This window comes from Zingiber officinale, chromosome 10B, assembly GCF_018446385.1.
Source record: "Zingiber officinale cultivar Zhangliang chromosome 10B, Zo_v1.1, whole genome shotgun sequence".
Lineage (NCBI taxonomy): Eukaryota > Viridiplantae > Streptophyta > Magnoliopsida > Zingiberales > Zingiberaceae > Zingiber > Zingiber officinale.
Genome location: NC_056005.1, coordinates 89350276 through 89367147, shown reverse-complemented (window position 1 = coordinate 89367147; position 16872 = coordinate 89350276).

The window sequence follows — 16872 nt, the reverse complement described above, 5'->3', positions numbered from 1 at the left end:
GAACACTTTGTGGGCATCCATGGTTGATGCTTACAAAGTTTCCAAGGATTTATCCTCAATAAAACTAGATGAATTGTTTTCTGAATTAGAATTGCATGAGCAGACTAATGCACGCCCGGTCGAGAAAGGTGTTGCTTTGGTTGCAGGTACTAGCAGAATGCGTGAACCGACGTCAAGGCGCAAATCCAAAATAACAGAGGACGAAGACGATGAGTCAGACGCAGAAGACGAAGACGAAGTTATTTCCAAGTTGATAAAACTCGTACGGAAGATGTGCAAGTCGAAGAAGGCAACTCAAATGAACACAAAGGACAGATCAGATGTCACCTGCTACGTCTGTAACCAAAAGTCACTACAAGCCGATTGCCCAAACAAGAAGAAAAGAAGAAAGGCATTGAAAGCAACCTGGTCCGAGTCATCAGACGAAGAAGAACCAACGAGCTTTCTCACGTTACCGACGCAGGCTAACATAATTGACGAAATCGAGTCCGAACTCGAGTCCGAAGCCGAGAACGAGTCAGAAACAGAGTCCGAGCAAAGCCACGGATCCGCATCTGTTTCCGAAGGCCCGATCCCCACTGTAAGTTCTTTTCTCGCCGAAACTCAAATAGATGACTTAAGAAATTTAGTTCCTTATTTTCTTAAAAAATTGGCTAAATCCAACATCCGGGTTAAGTCGCTCCAAAAGGAAGTAATAGCCCTTAAGGAAGCGACTGACTCGAGTTCTTTAACTGAGTCAGTTCAAGGTGGAAGTTCAACTCAAGTCCAACAACTTGAGGAAGAAAATTTCAATTTGAAAACTCAAATTAAAGAACTCAAGGATACGTTAGAACGTTTCACGTTGGGTTCCAAGAATTTGGATCTAATTCTTGGAAAACAGCGTGCCGTTTACAACAAATCCGGACTTGGATTCAAGCCCAAAACTAAATATAGATCATATATGTCGTTGGTAAATAGAAATAAAAGGAATATAATTCAAGCATGGGTCCCCAAGTCCAACCTCGTTAATCAAGTTGGACTTGGACAATATTGGGTCCCCAAGGATCAGGTCCACTACCTCGATAGACCATATCGAGGCTATGATCCAGGGGGAGCAAGAAGGAAAACAATTTTAATAAATTAAATTCAAAATTCATAAATCTAAAATTCACAATTAAATTAAAATTCAAAATTCAAAATTCAAATTACAAATTCAAAATTCAAAATTAAATTCAAAATTCAAATTATAAATTAAAATTCAAAATTAAATTAAACTTCAAAAATTCAAAATTCAAATTATAAATTAAAATTCAAAATTAAATTAAAATTCAAAAATTCAAATTACAAATTCAAAATTCGAAATTAAATTAAAATTCAAAAATTAAAATTCGAAATTAAATTAAAATTCAAAAATTAAAATTCGAAATTAAATTAAAATTCAAAAATTCCAAATTCAAATCACAAATTCAAAATTCAAATTTGAAATTTAAAATTCAATAGAAGGAGGATCCAGAATAGTTGGCACCCCCAACTAAATTACCCGACTGGGTAACCGAACTTAATCTACCCGAAATGGGTAAACAAGAGTAGACTACCCGGCAGGATAATTAAGGTTAGATAAAATGGGCTAGGTTTAACTTTACTAACGGTACTGGTGAAGTTTTTGGATGATAGTACGTTAGGGAAGCTTGGGCATCGCATGTCTAGGAAGATATGGCTTCGACCTGGTGCATTTGGCCAAGTGGAACTGACCGAAGCTACCCTTAAATGGATCATAACTAGTTAGACCAAGTTTTAGTATTAAGTTCAATGGGTAGGATTATTTGGAAAACCTCGAAGGCATGGTTACTTTAATGAGTTCCGTGTGACTCACCATAGCCCAGAAGTTTATCCAAAGAATGCTTACTTGTTGAACCCAAAGCTAAACCTGAATCTAACACAAAGTTAAACCAACCCCTTAAACTGAACCTCAATTCATCTCACAATAATTATAGGATTACCTGATTGAAAATTTAGATCGGGTGAGATGACTAAGAAATTAAAACTAAAATTAACTTAAATCAAGTTAATTCAAAATTATTTTAAAAAAAAAAAAACTTAATTTCAAAACTCTTTTAAAACTTAATTTCAAAATCATTTCAAAAATCTTTTAACAATCAATTTCAAAATTATTTAAAAAATATTTCAAAAATCTTTTGACAATCAATTTCAAAATTATTTAAAAAACATTTCAAAAATATTTTGAAAAACAATTTCAAAATTATTTTAAAAAACTCAATTTCAAAATTATTTTCAATTTAAAAATTATTTGAAAATCTTTTAAAAGTCATTTGAAAATCTTTTAAAAAATTATTTGAAAATCTTTTCAAAATTATTTTCAATTTAAAAATTATTTGAAAATCTTTTAAAAGTCATTTGAAAATCTTTTAAAAAATTATTTGAAAATCTTTTCAAAATTATTTTCAATTTAAAAATTATTTGAAAATCTTTTAAAAATTATTTGAAAATCTTTTAAAAGTCATTTGAAAATCTTTTAAAAAAATTATTTGAAAATCTTTTCAAAATTATTTTCAATTTAAAAATTATTTGAAAATCTTTTAAAAATCATTTGAAAATCTTTTAAAAATTATTTGAAAATCTTTTAAAAGTCATTTGAAAATCCTTTAAAAATTGTTTGTAAATCTTTTAAAAGTCATTTGAAAATTCATTTCAAAATTGTTTGTAAAATTCTTTTATTCATTTTAAAATCATTTCAAAATTACTTGAAAAATCTTTGAAAAACTTATTTAAAAATTATTTGAAAAATTTATTTAAATAAAAAATCCTTTGAAAAATCATTTTAAACTTAATTTCAAAAGCGTTGAAAAATCCTTTAAAAAATCATTTTGAACTTGAAAAATCCTTTGAAAAATCATTTTAAACTTAATTTCAAAATCCTTTGAAAAATCTTTGAAAAACTTATTTAAAAAAAAAAATTATTTGAAAAATCTTTGAAAAACTTATTTAAAAATCTTTTGAAAATTCATTTCAAAAATCTTTTGAAAATTCTTTTCAAAATATTTTAAAATTAATTCAATTACTGTCAAAATATTAATTTAAAAGGATTTAAAAATATTTAATTCTCAAATTCTGATTACTAAAGTTAACTCTAATTAATTTTCAATAAATTCTCAAAAGTTTAGCATTTTCTCATTTGGAACTCAAATTTTCAATATTTTCAAATATGAGTTTCGTCTCAAACTCATTTATAAGCTGCACATGTTTTATAATCTAGAATGGATGAGCTGGAATTAGGATAATATAAAGTTCTTCTTATGCTTGTACTCTAAGACCCTAAGAATTTAATTTGGCATTAATTAAGGGGGAATGAACAGAGTCATGCTAGTACTTTAAGGCTAAACAAATTCCTTTAGGGCTCTGATACCCAATCAAGTTAAATAATTTAATTTGACTCATTCTTGGACACCTAAACTCAAAGAATTTATTAAGACATTAATTTAAAATTTAAATTATCTATGCAACAATTCTTTTCAAACACCTTAAGAATTGAGCTAAGTACTTCACCTAAATTTTTTCAGTCTGAGTACTTAACTATGCTACCCTTTAGGGGGAGCTTAAAATTAACTAGACTATTTCTCTCTTCTTAATTCTTTTTGATTTATGTCAAAGGGGGAGAGAAAAGTAAAAGTTAAGAAATCAAGAATGAAAGGGGGAGCATAAACTTTAAATTTTACTTATGCATTGATGCTTCTGGTTAACTTTCATTATTTATTCCTTTATTTAAATGTTATGTTTTACTTAACTTTGAACCAAGATTGCCATAATCAGAAAGGGGGAGATTGTTGGTGCAGTGAGCACCAGATGATCGAACCTGAGTTTTGATTATGGCAAAAGGCTCAAAGTTAAGTGGTGGTGTTATCTAACAAAGTTCATGGAGCTTGCAGGAAAGTCCTAAGTGATACTTAGGCAAAAGTCCTAGCTGCGGTTAGGCAGGTGAAAACCCTAGGGGGTGGTAACCCTAGGTCATAGGGGGTGGTAACCCTATGCGGAAAGTCTTGGCAGGTCGATGGCTTCAGGAAAAAGTCCTAGGGGGTGGTAACCCTAGGTGAAAAGTCCTGGTGTCGCGAACCAGGTGAAAGTCTGGACTAGCCGGGAAGCGGATGTCCAGCAGAAAGTCCGGAAGCGTCGAGTGCCGAGCAAAAGTCCAGTCGATCTGGAGGATCGTACTGGCAACAGGTAAATCTCCTGAGTGGAGTAGGCGAGGACGCGTTCCCCGTAGAGGGAACAGTAGGCGTCGGGTCGACCTAGGGTTTCCGGTGGGAAACCTGAAGTCAGATCCGGACAGTTCGAATGCTGTCAAAACTTTTATTATTATCATTCATTATGTTTCTGTGCTAACTTTGTTTTGCAGGGTATGTGTTTGGGACTAACACATTTTGCAGGAACAAAGGAGCAAGTTACAACTCGGATGAACAGTGTCCGAGGCGCCTCGGGTGCGAACCAGGAAAAGCCAGCGCAGAAGGTTGGAGGCGCCTTAGATGAAGTTCAAGGCGCCTTGGGTCGAAGGTTGAAGGCGCCTTGGGTAGGCTGAAGGCGCCTTGAACTGGATGAAGTTCGACCAAGTCTGTGCTGATCTCCGCGGGTGACTCGGCCTATTTAAGGCGCCTTGAAGGGCTTCAAGGCGCCTTGAACACCCTTTTATAAGGGGTTTCGACCAGCAGCTCTGCATAACAACTTCCAAGCGATCTTTCTGCTACAAGCTGCTCACGAGACGATCCCGAAGTGCTGCTACAAGACACCGATGACCCGGAGCTCCGAAATCTTCAGATTACGATATTGTCGTCGGTATAACTGTACTTTTTCATTATACTTAACTGTAATACTTGTACTCTTGTCGAGCTTATAGTTGTTGCCCACGGAAAGCGATCAAGGATCGCGGGCCTTCGAGTATGAGTCGTCACAGGCTCCGAACGAAGTAAATTCCCTTGTCTTTCTGTGTGTTTGTTTCTTTCCGCTGCGTTACTTCTCCGATAGTTTTTACGATTCCGATAATAGAACGGTTTTAGCCACGAGCGCTATTCACCCCCCCCCTCTAGCGCGTCTCGATCCAACATGTTTAACATGACAATCCTTATGAGCTCCTCTTGGGGACATTCTCAACCTAGATTACTAGGGCACATTTTCCTTCTATAATCAACAACACACACTATAAGTGATATCATTTCCCAACTTATCGGGCTTATTGATTTATCGAACTAAATCTCACCCATTGATAAATTAAAGAAATAAATATCAAATATATGTGCTTGTTATTATATTAGGATTAAGAGCACACACTTCCATAATAACTGAGGTCTTTGTTCCTTTATAAAGTCAGTATAAAAGAAACGACCTCTAATGGTCCTACTCAATACACTCTAAGTATACTAGTGTAATTATATAGTTAAGATAAACTAATACCTAATTACACTACGACCTTCCAATGGTTTGTTCCTTTCCATCTTGGTCGTGAGCTACTGTTTATAATTTATAAGGTACTGATAACATGATCTTCTGTGTGTGACACCACACACCATGTTATCTATAATATAAATTAATTGAACAACTACATTTATCATAAATGTAGACATTTGACCAATGTGATTCTTATTTCTAGATAAATGTTTATACCAAAAGCTAGGCTTTTAGTATACACTCTAACACTTTCTTGGTCTCTTTGCGATATTATTTCCTTCAGATGGCTAACCTCATCAGTCAAGGTATTTATTTGGGTCGTAAGTGCTGATGTGGAGGAAGAAGTTCCAACTAATCTTTGGGTTCTACTCAAGGAACCCATCCCCAGTTTCCTTCCCCCTTTTGGTCCTCCACTGGCCTCTAACCATAAACTCAAATTATTACCAACAGACTCCTCAGACCCCTGACTATCGATACCAGCTTGTGAGCATGTTTGGGCTAGCTTGAGTTGATCATATTTTTCCTGTTTTGTAAAACACATACGATATTGATTAGATATAATAGAAACACATATAATATTAAGACAATAATGGTACGTAACTAATTAAATTTAAACCATATATTAAGATAAAATAAATATTAATTCGAACCTTGACTGCTTTTGCTCTCGCCCCACTCCATGTGTTATCTTTTTTTTTAAAAGTGCGGGTGAAAGTATCAATGAAAGAAGGCTCCTTCCCTATCTCCTTGGTCTAAAAAAACATTATTTCAAATAATGAAATAATTTGATATATATTAAAAATTTGTGAAAGAGTGAAAAAATTACCATTCTCCGTCTATGCTCATCTATGTTAATGGAGTCTCCCGCATATATAGCACTTGAGTCACCAGAATTGTGAGATTGATTCATTCTATTCAGGTCACTCCTTTGTTTACTTTCCTCCGTTGCCCAAAATATAGTGATCCTCTCCCAATTTTCTTCAGTGATGAAGTTTGACTTTTTCCCCCGACTTTTTGCGTGACTTAATACATGTCTAATGTGATCGCCACATTTCTTTTTAAATATTCTTCGTATCTCCATTTCGTCATTCGGGTCCCAATTATTTAAGCGCTGAAATAGAAATTTGTTTTATTATATAATAACTGAAAGATTGAAGTAAACTCAAGAAAATATACTTTGAACTCGCTCCATGATAGGTTATGAATTGATACATTACTTTTGGGTTAATATTTGGTGTTCTTTATATATTTGCATATGTTTAATTCCAATTTTGATCATATTTCCCCAAACAAGATTTTTATGAGCTTTATGATGTTTTTCCATCTTATGCATGATTTATTTCTCATTATGTGAATTTGGTCTTGTAGGGTACTAATGGGTTCATGATTCAAGTGGAGGCATGGTTCATTCAACCAAATGGAGCCCAAAACCCTAATTGACCAAGTGAACTCAGACTCGAGTTACACATGAGCTGGACATGAACATAGGTCTCAATTGAAAAAAACCCTAGGTATAAAATCAGAGTTTGGCACGGTGAACAGTGAGCTCGCGCTACTGTTCATCGTGCCAGTTTCTTGACGGCGCGGTCGCAGCTCCCTTCCTTCTTCCAAATCTTCGAGCAACCTTGTCAGCGAGCATTTTTGCAGGCGAAGTACTGTAGCTGTGGGGCGCGATTTCCAGCTCAGACCAGCGGTGTTCTTCTGGTATGGGTTTCCATTCCTTCACGGGATCATTGGCGGTGGTCCTCCAGTGATTCTAAACCATTTCCGACAGTATTTCAACGTTCCCAGCTTTCTTCGTCAGCTCGCGATGCCATTTCCACAAAACGCAGCAGAGAACAATTTCAGAAACTGACTTCGTTGAGTATTTGTGAGCTGGTACAAGGAATCTGAGGTTGACTTGAAGCTTGAGGACTCCAGACCGATCTCTGTTGGAGTGTTCTCTGCAGATCCTTGTGTGACGGCAAGGAGAAGACGAATTTGGTCCGAGATTTGGGTGTAGGGATGTTAGATTTTCGTTGCAGTTTATTTCTAGCTTAGGTTTTCTTATTTCTGCAGATTTGTTTCTAAATCTGATAGTTTATAGTTTGGATTTAGTTGTAGTTTCATTTTCTACATGAATTTGAGATGCTTAGTTCTGTTTTTGTGTGCTGTTTTGTCCTGTTTGTGCAGAAATATTTGCTGCGATTCTGTTTTCTATGTTTGTGGCTAAGCATATTTAGTTTCTAGTTGATTGTTGGTGGCTTAAGATTAGTTATTAGTGATTAAGATGAATCCAGAATTTATAGTTCAATAATTGCAATGGGTCGAGTGTCATTTAGTTCAAATTTATTTCTGCAGTTTTGCATTTTTGCAGTTTTATAGATCAGTGCAGCAAAGGTTGAAGTTTTGTTTCTTTTGGTTCTTAGAATTAATTCTGCAGTAGGATAGTTGTAGAGCTTGCAATTTATTTCTTGGTCTAATATTTCAGTTTCAATACCAAACCCCCATTTTTATATCTAGAAAACCCAAAAAGTGTGTTCTTAATCCGAAACAAGCACGTTCTAGCATAATCCTCGGAAATTCGACTCGGGCCTTATACTAAAACATTTCTTTGTGTAGTTGTGGGTTTTCGATCATAATATTAATTTGGGAGTTTATTTGTGACATCTATTTAGAGAGCTTACCACTCCACCAAAGTTGTTTTGTGGCCAGTGGAGTGCTTGAATATGTCATAGAATCCCCTCCCCAATGGTTGTTCACGATTCTATTTATTTCTCGAACAACTAGTATCGGATTTTCAAATCTGCATTAAATTACAAAATAACGATGTTAAATAATTAAGATAGGCCTAACAAATAAAATATTTTATAGTACTTACGAATCACCGATGGGGACTAAAGGAGCTCTATCATTCCTAAACTCAGCAAATGAGTTTCTTGCTGAGTCAGGAGGATCTGAGTGGACAGGTAACTGCTCTGGGTATGGTACTTGCGGCGGCGAATATGAAACCGGTGCAGAAGGTACATGAGATGGGCCCGACTGATGAAGGGGTGGCATAGGTACACTGGCAGGGGAATATGATGTCGGTGGAGAAGACACATGGGATGGTCCTGCCTGAGTAGGGGGTGGCATAGGTTCACTGGCAGGTGATGAATGTGTCTGGTCCTGTGGTCGTCGTCTACATCCACCACGTCGAAATATATGCTGGAAATTTCAATAATTTAATAAAGTTAATTACAGATCTGATACATAACAAAGGATAATTAAAAACTTACCATTTTTATGTAAAGATTCTGGAAAAGGGGGGAGGGAAAATTTATGAAATGTGACCTCTGATGACCTGTAGGAACAAATATAATGTGTTAACAGATAAAGTAAATCAAATTATAAAAGAGACAGTATATACAATAAAATATGGGAAATTTCTTTAAATAAGCTAACAAAACTTACCCATCATCAAAAATCAAAGTCATCATTATCATTATCATCCTCATCCTCCTCCTCCTCCTCCTCATCATCATCATCAATTTCACTTCTATCCACATTGATTACTACACCGTTGGGATCTCGTAAAGTTGGAATAATATATTCCTCAATCTGAAAGGTATTTGAAACTTCCTCTTGTTGATATGCAATGTTTTCCCAACGTGCCTCAATTTTTTTTCGTGCTTTGGTTTTACAAACAGCCCACCAATCAATCTTATCGCATTTCAAACTCGGATATGAAGAATAGAATACTTGAATTGCTTGTTGTGCCAACACAAATGGTTCATATCTCTTATGATTTATTTCAACTAAATTATAATGTGGATGCACTTTCATCCCTCTAACAGGGTCAAACCAGCGACACATAAATAATATAACTTGCATTTGTGGCCCTGGGTATTCTACTTTTATAATTTCCTCCAACAAACCATAAAAATCATTGCTTGCACCTCCTTCATTGGATGACGATACGCACACCCCACTATTCATGGTATTCTTGTTGGAGTGTATATTGAAAGCCTAAGCTTTGTAAACATTCATTATGAATAAAGAATCACATTTGGTCTAATTGTCTACATTTGTTTGTAGTTGTTCATTTAATTTATATTGTAGATAACATAGTATGTGGTGTCACATACAGAAGATGATGTTATCAGTACCTTATAAATTATAAACAGTAGCTCACGACTAAAATGGAAAGGAACAAACCATTAGAAGATCGTAGTGTAATTAGTTATTAGTTTATCTTGACTATACAATTACACTAGTACACTCAGAGTGTATTGAGTAGGACCATTAGAGGTCGTTTATTTTATACTGACTTTATAAAGGAACAAAGACCTCAGTTATTATGGAAGTGTGTGCTCTTAATCCTAATATAATAACAAGCACATATGTTTGATATTTATTTCTTTAATTTATCAATGGGTGAGATTTAGTTCGATGAATCAATAAACTCGATAAGTTGGGAAATGGTATCACTTATAGTGTGTGTTGTTGATTATAGAAGGAAACTGTGTCCTAGAGATACTAGGTTGATAATGTCCTCAAGAGGAGCTCATAAAGATTGTCATGTTAAACCCTGCAGGTGGACTTAGTCCGACATGATAATAAGGTTGAGTGGTACTACTCTTGGACTTAGATATTAATTAAATGAGCTGTCAGTAACTCACTTAATTAGTGGACATTCGATATCTTAAACACAGGGAGACTAACACACTCATAATAAGAAGGAGCCCAAAAATGTAATTTGGGATTAGTGCGGTAGTTCAATGATAGTTCTCTAGTGGAATGAATTATCATTGATAAAATTAAGTTGTGTGTTCGGGGCGAACACGGGATGCTTAATTTTATCAGGAGACCAAAACCAATTCCTCCTCTCGGTCCCTATTGTAGCCTCTTATTTATAGAGTTCTATACCCATCTATACCCACCTTCTATACCCACCCAATAGGGGCCGGCCAAGCTAGCTTAGATCAAGCTAGGGCCGGCCTAGGTATAAAATTGGGTGGCCGGCCCTAGCTTGAACCCAAGCTAGTAGGGCCGGCCAAAATAAATTAAAAAAGAATTTTAATTTTAATTTTTTATTATGTGGTAGATATAATTTAAAGAGAATTAAAATTAAAATATCTCTCTTGTAAAAGATTTACAAAAGATTAAAGAAAGAGATTAGATCTCTTTCCTTATTTGTAGATTGGAGAGATTTTATTTTCTCTTTAAAATTATTCACATGTTAATAAAATTAAAATTATAGATATTTCCTTTTATTAACCATGAAGAGATTTTTAAAGAGAAATTTTATTTTTTAAAATTTCCGGAAACAAATAAGGAAAGTTTTAATTGTTGATTGAAACTTGTCCAATTTGCTTCCTCTTGATGTGGCCGACCATTAGAGTTTATTTGGGAAATTTTATTTTATTTTTCTCAAATAAATCATGTCAAGGAAATTAAGGAAATTTTATTGTAAATAAATTTCCTAATTTGCCTAGGCCAAGGAATATAAAAGAAGGGGTAGGGGTGCCTTCATGAGACACAACCTCTATTGTTTTCTCTCCTTTTCTCCTTGGTGTTGTTGCCGCCATTACCCTCTCCCTCTCTTCCTCTTGTGGTGGCCGAATACTTCATCTTTCTTGGAGTTCTTGTGGTGGCGGATACTACTTGGAGAAGAAGAAGAAGAAGAGAGAAAGCTAGCATCTCTTGGAGCTTGGTTAGTATTTTGATTTTCTTCTTTGGTAAAGTTCTTCCTTTGTGGCCGAACCTTGCTTGGAGGAGAAGAAGGTGGTTGGTGGTTTCTCGTCTCGGAAGATCGTTGCCCACACAACGTCTGAGGTCAGAAGAGGAATACGGTAGAAGATCAAGAGGTTTTTCTACAAGGTATAACTAGTAATTTCTATTTCCGCATCATGCTAGTTATTTATGGAAATAATACCAAATACAAGAGGCTTACGTTCTAGAATTTCGAATATGTTTTTTCGAAGTTGTGTTCTTTTGTTTCTTTCTTTTCCTTGTGATTTGATTGCTCTCTTTGGTTAACCTAAAGTTATTTTAGGAAATTAAATATTAGCTTTCTATTAAAGGTTTTGTCTAGTCGATGGTGGTTGCTCCCATATCCAAGAAGGTCATGTGCCTCGCCACGTCAGTACTGGGAACATTTTATGGAAATTAATATTTAATGGAATTAATAACTTAAGGAGACTTGGGTCGAACGTGTTAAGTTCCGCAGGAGATCCAAGTCAAAACCTAAAAGAACAAATAGATTAAGTTTTGGATCAAACGTGTTAAGTTTCGCAGGCGATCCAAAATTTAATTTAAAAGAACACATGGTAGCTAGGAAAAGGTTCAGACCTTTGTACAAAATTTTTGTACAGTGGAACCTATAGGTTTTCCGAGTAGCAGCCAACAATTCTTGCCCATTCCATAGTCTTGAGTATGAAAATTATATCCATTTATGAAATATGCTGGCCAAGTGCGTACGCATGAATTTGGACCCCATGACAGATGGATTAGCCATTCTTGCTCAAGGTGAGCTCGATTAGCTTGAACCTAAGGTCAAAACACAAATTGTTAAAAGTATGCATATGTATCAACAAAATATAAATTTTTTACTTACATATGATTTGAACCATGCAGCAAATTCTTCTTCACAAAATCGATCGAACTCTTGTGTCGATAATTCAGAATATAAGTTGGTAAATATCCTACTTAAAAAAACATATTGTTACACAAACAATTGAAAACATAAAAAAAATAAAAATAAAAATATATACTTACTCGTAATATGACGATACTTCTGGACAATTTAGTAAAATATATGTTTGGGTTGCCCGCCATTCTTTACCAGTTAAGTATCTTTGTTTACAAGGTCCACTTGGTCGACCAAGGTAGTTAAAAATTGAAAATGAGGTAACATTTGGATCAATAGGACCCTCATCATTTCTGCCCGGTCTTCGCCTTTTGCATTGAACATGAGGTTCAAAATAATATGATGCAAAAGTGGTGACTTCCTCCACAATGTATGCATTAACAATAGAGGCTTCAACTCGTGCTTTATTTTTCACTTTTTTCTTCAAATGATATAAGAATCTGTTGAAGATATATAAAATTATATTATATTATATATATATATATATATATATATATATATATATATATATATATATATATATATATATATATATGATCCAGGAGTAGAAGTAATTTATTTTTTTACATTCAAACAGTCGAATTATACAAATAAGACAATCTACCTTTCAAATGGATACATCCACCGAAAATGGACGGGTCCTCCAACTTTGGCCTCATATGGCAAGTGAACCAAAAGATGCTCCATGGAGTCAAAAAAAGAGGGAGGAAATATCCTTTCCAAATTGCACAAAATGATTGGAATATCTCTCTCTAACTTCTCCATGTGTGAACGTCTCAAAACTGTTGAGCAAATATCATGTAGGAAAATACTTAACTCCGTAATCGCTCCCCATACAAATTGTAGTAAGAGTTCCTTAAAAGCAATAGGAATCAGTCTTTGCATTATGATATGACAATCATGACTTTTCATACCAATTAACTTCCATTCTTTCATATCGACACATCTTCCAAGATTAGAGACATACCCATCTGGAAATTTCAAAGATTTCAACCATTCACATAGGACACGTCGTTGATCCTTATTTAATGTATAAACTGCCTTTGGCTTTGGTCCCCTACTATTTTCATCGACATCAAGAGTGGGTCTTTTACATATGAGTCGCATATCTTTTCTTGCATTGAGATTGTCTTTTGTTTTTCCAGTGATATCCATCGCAGTATTTATCAGATTATCAAAAACATTCTTCTCAATATGCATTACATCGAGATTATGATGTATCAAATGACTAAACCAATACGACAAATCCCAAAATATACTTCGTTTAGTCCATTTATGTGTACTCCCATATTCATATGTTGTACCATATGGTTGTTCAATAACAGAGGGAAAGTGATGCACTCTGTACCAAATATCTTGACCTGTCAATCTCAATGGTGGAAGTGTTCTTTCGATCCTATTTTTAGTGAATTGATCTTTATTCTTTCTGAAATTATGATTTGTTGGTAAGAATTGCCTATGACAATCAAAATAACTTGGTTTTTTTCCGTGTTTCAATCTGAATGACTTTGATCTCTCCATACATATTGGGCATCCCAAGATCCCAGCAGTACTCCAACATGATAGCATACCATAAGCTGGAAAGTCATTTATGGTCCAAAGAAGAGCAACCTTCAGTATAAACATCTGGTTAGAATGAACATCGTACGTAGGAACACCTTCATCCCATAGTTGTTTAAGTTCTGCTATCAGAGGTTGCATATAAATATCTATTAACTTCTTTGGATTTTGCGGACTTGGTACAACCAATGTTAAAAACATATAAGGTGTTTTCATGCACATCCCAGGTGGAAGATTATACGGCGTTAAAATAACTGGCCAACAAGAATAATTTCTTCCTGATTTACCAAACGGAGCAAATCCATCAGCATAGAGGCATAATCTAATGTTTCTAGTCTCCTTTGCAAAATCTGGATATGTTCTATCAAAATTTTTCCACGCATCTGCATCTGATGGATGACACATTAAACCCTCTTCTGTTTGATGAGTTGCATGCCAAGTCATGTGTTCCGCAGTTGTCTTTGATGCATACAATCTTTGTAACCTAGGAGTTAAAGGTAAATAAAACAACTGGTTGTGTGCTTTACGTCGTTGTTGACTCCTTCTGGTTGTCTTATACCTATCTTGATTACAGAATTTACAAACCTCTACATCTGCATCATCTCCCCAATATAACATACAACCATCTCTGCAAACATCAATTCTTTCAACCGGAAGACCTAAATCTTTCACAAGTTTTTTCATACTGTAAAAATCAAGAGGCAAATTATGATCACGTGGCAATGTATCATCAAACGCTTGAACAATATCATTAAAACAATCTTGTGACATATTATGATCTGCCTTTATATTTAATAGTCTGGATGTGAGAGATAATTTAGTCTGACTGTCACAACCGGAATATAATGGTTCATTTGCAGCACTCAATACTTCTTGAAATTTGTAATATATTTCATCCAGACCTAGTACATCAGGCTCCTCCAACAGCAATGTATTAGTGGCAAACATTTGTTCACTTGTTGGAGGAAAACTAGAACTTGCACCAAGCGTCTCGGGAATATAATTCTGACAACTTGCATCAATTATCATCCTCTGATATGGATTGAATTGTTCATAATAACTCTGATCCCCACTAGCAGAGGCTTGGAAATTCCGTCCATAATCCTCATCAGATATGAACGGTTCGCCATGACTTGTCCAATTATAATAATTCGGAGTAAAACCAAATCTACAAAGATGTTCTTCAACTTTATCGGTGGGTAAAAATTTCCCATTGTGACATTTTCTACACGCGCACCTTATCTTCTTTCCATCCATATACATAACTTGACTAGATGCAAAATTCAAAAATTGCCTCAGGCCAGTGATAAACTCAAGAGTTAACCCCTGACGATTAGGCAAATTCTTGTTATACATCCAACTTCGCTCATTCTGCATTTTACCTGAATTCAACTATTCAGTTAAACATTATTAAAAGTTACTATAGATAAATCTTATCATTGAAGACAAAACAAAAACAACAACTAATTAAAAAGAAGGAATGCAATTAATCAACTATAATATAATTATTTAAAGCTAACTTTATATACAAATTAGAAAATGCATAATAATGAACTTAATAATACCGAAAAGAAGTTAACAAATACAGCTGTCTTCAACTACACTGAGATCACGCCAAAATGAGACCTGCACAAACTGTTGGTTGCTACTCAGAAAACCTAGAGGTTCCACTGTACAAAAATTTTGTAAAAAGATCTGAACCTTTTCCTAGCTACCATGTGTTCTTTTAAATTAAATTTTGGATCGCCTGCGGAACTTAACACGTTTGATCCAAAACTTAATCTATTTGTTCTTTAAGGTTTAGACTTGGATCTCCTGCGGAACTTAACACGTTTGATCCAAATCACCTAAGTTATTAATTCCATTAAATATTAATTTCCATAATTGGTTCCCAGTACTGACGTGGCGAGGCACATGGCCTTCTTGGATATGGGAACAACCACCACCGACTAGACAAAACCTTTTATGGAAAGCTAATATTTAATTTCCTAAAATAACTTTAGGTCAACCAAAAAGAACAATCAAATCACAAGGAAAAGAAAAATAAAAGAACACAACTTCGAAAAACATATTCGAAATACTAGAATCGTAAGCCTCTTGTATTTGGTATTATTTCCATAAATAACTAGCATGATGCGGAAAGGAAAAATTACTATTTATACCTTCTAAAAAGACCTCTTGATCTTCTACCGTATTCCTCTTCTAACATCGGACGTTGTGTGGGCAACGATCTTCCGAGATGAGAACCACCAAGCACCTTCTTCTTCCTTGCAAGTTTCGGCCACCACAATTCTCCAAGAGAAGTAGAGGTCCGGCCACTACCACCAAGCTCCAAGGGATGCAAGAAACAAAACCACCTTTCTCTCCTTCTTCTCCTAGCTAGAACCGGCCACCATCAAGAGCTCCAAGAGGGGTTGCCGCCGGCCACAAGAAGAAGAGAAGAGGGAGAAGCTAGGGCCAGCCACCAAGGAGGAAAAGAGAGTAGAAGAATAATAGAGTCGTTCACCCATGAAGGCACCTCTACCCCCTCTTTTATAATCCTTGGTCTTGACAAATAAGGAAATTTTAATAAAAACTTCCTTAATTCTTTTGTCATGAAAAAGAAAAATTATTTTAATTAAAAACAATTTTCTTCTTTTAATAATAATGGCCGACCACTTCTAATTCCCAAAACAAGGAAAATTTAATTCACACAAGAATTAAAACTTCCTAATTTGTTTCTAGAAATTTATAAAATTTCTCCAATAATTTTATCCTTCATGATTGGTTAATAAAAGGAAATTTTATAAATTAAAATTCTTCTTCTAAACATGTGGATAATTTCCAAAGGAAAGTTATCTCTAAAATTAAAATCTCTTTTCAATCTACAAATAAGGAAAGATATCAAATCTTTTCTTAATCTTTGTAGAAACTAATAAAAGAGAATATTTAATTTTAAACTTCTCTTTTAAATTATTATCATGGTCAAAAGGAAAGTTTTTCTTAAAAATAAAATCTCCTTTCAATCTACAAATAAGGAAAGATTTCAAATCTTTTCTTAATCTTTGTAGAAAGCTTTAAAAGGAAAGATTTAATTTTAAACTCTCTTTAAAACTATGATATCCACATAAGAAATAATTTTAATAAAAATCCTTTTAATATGATGTGGCCGCCACCATACTTGGGCTCCAAGCTATTGGCCACCTTAAGGCCACCCTTTAGGCTTGGCCGACGCTTGAGCTTCAAGCTTAGCTTGGCGGCCCTATTGGTTGGGTAAGAAGGTGGGTATG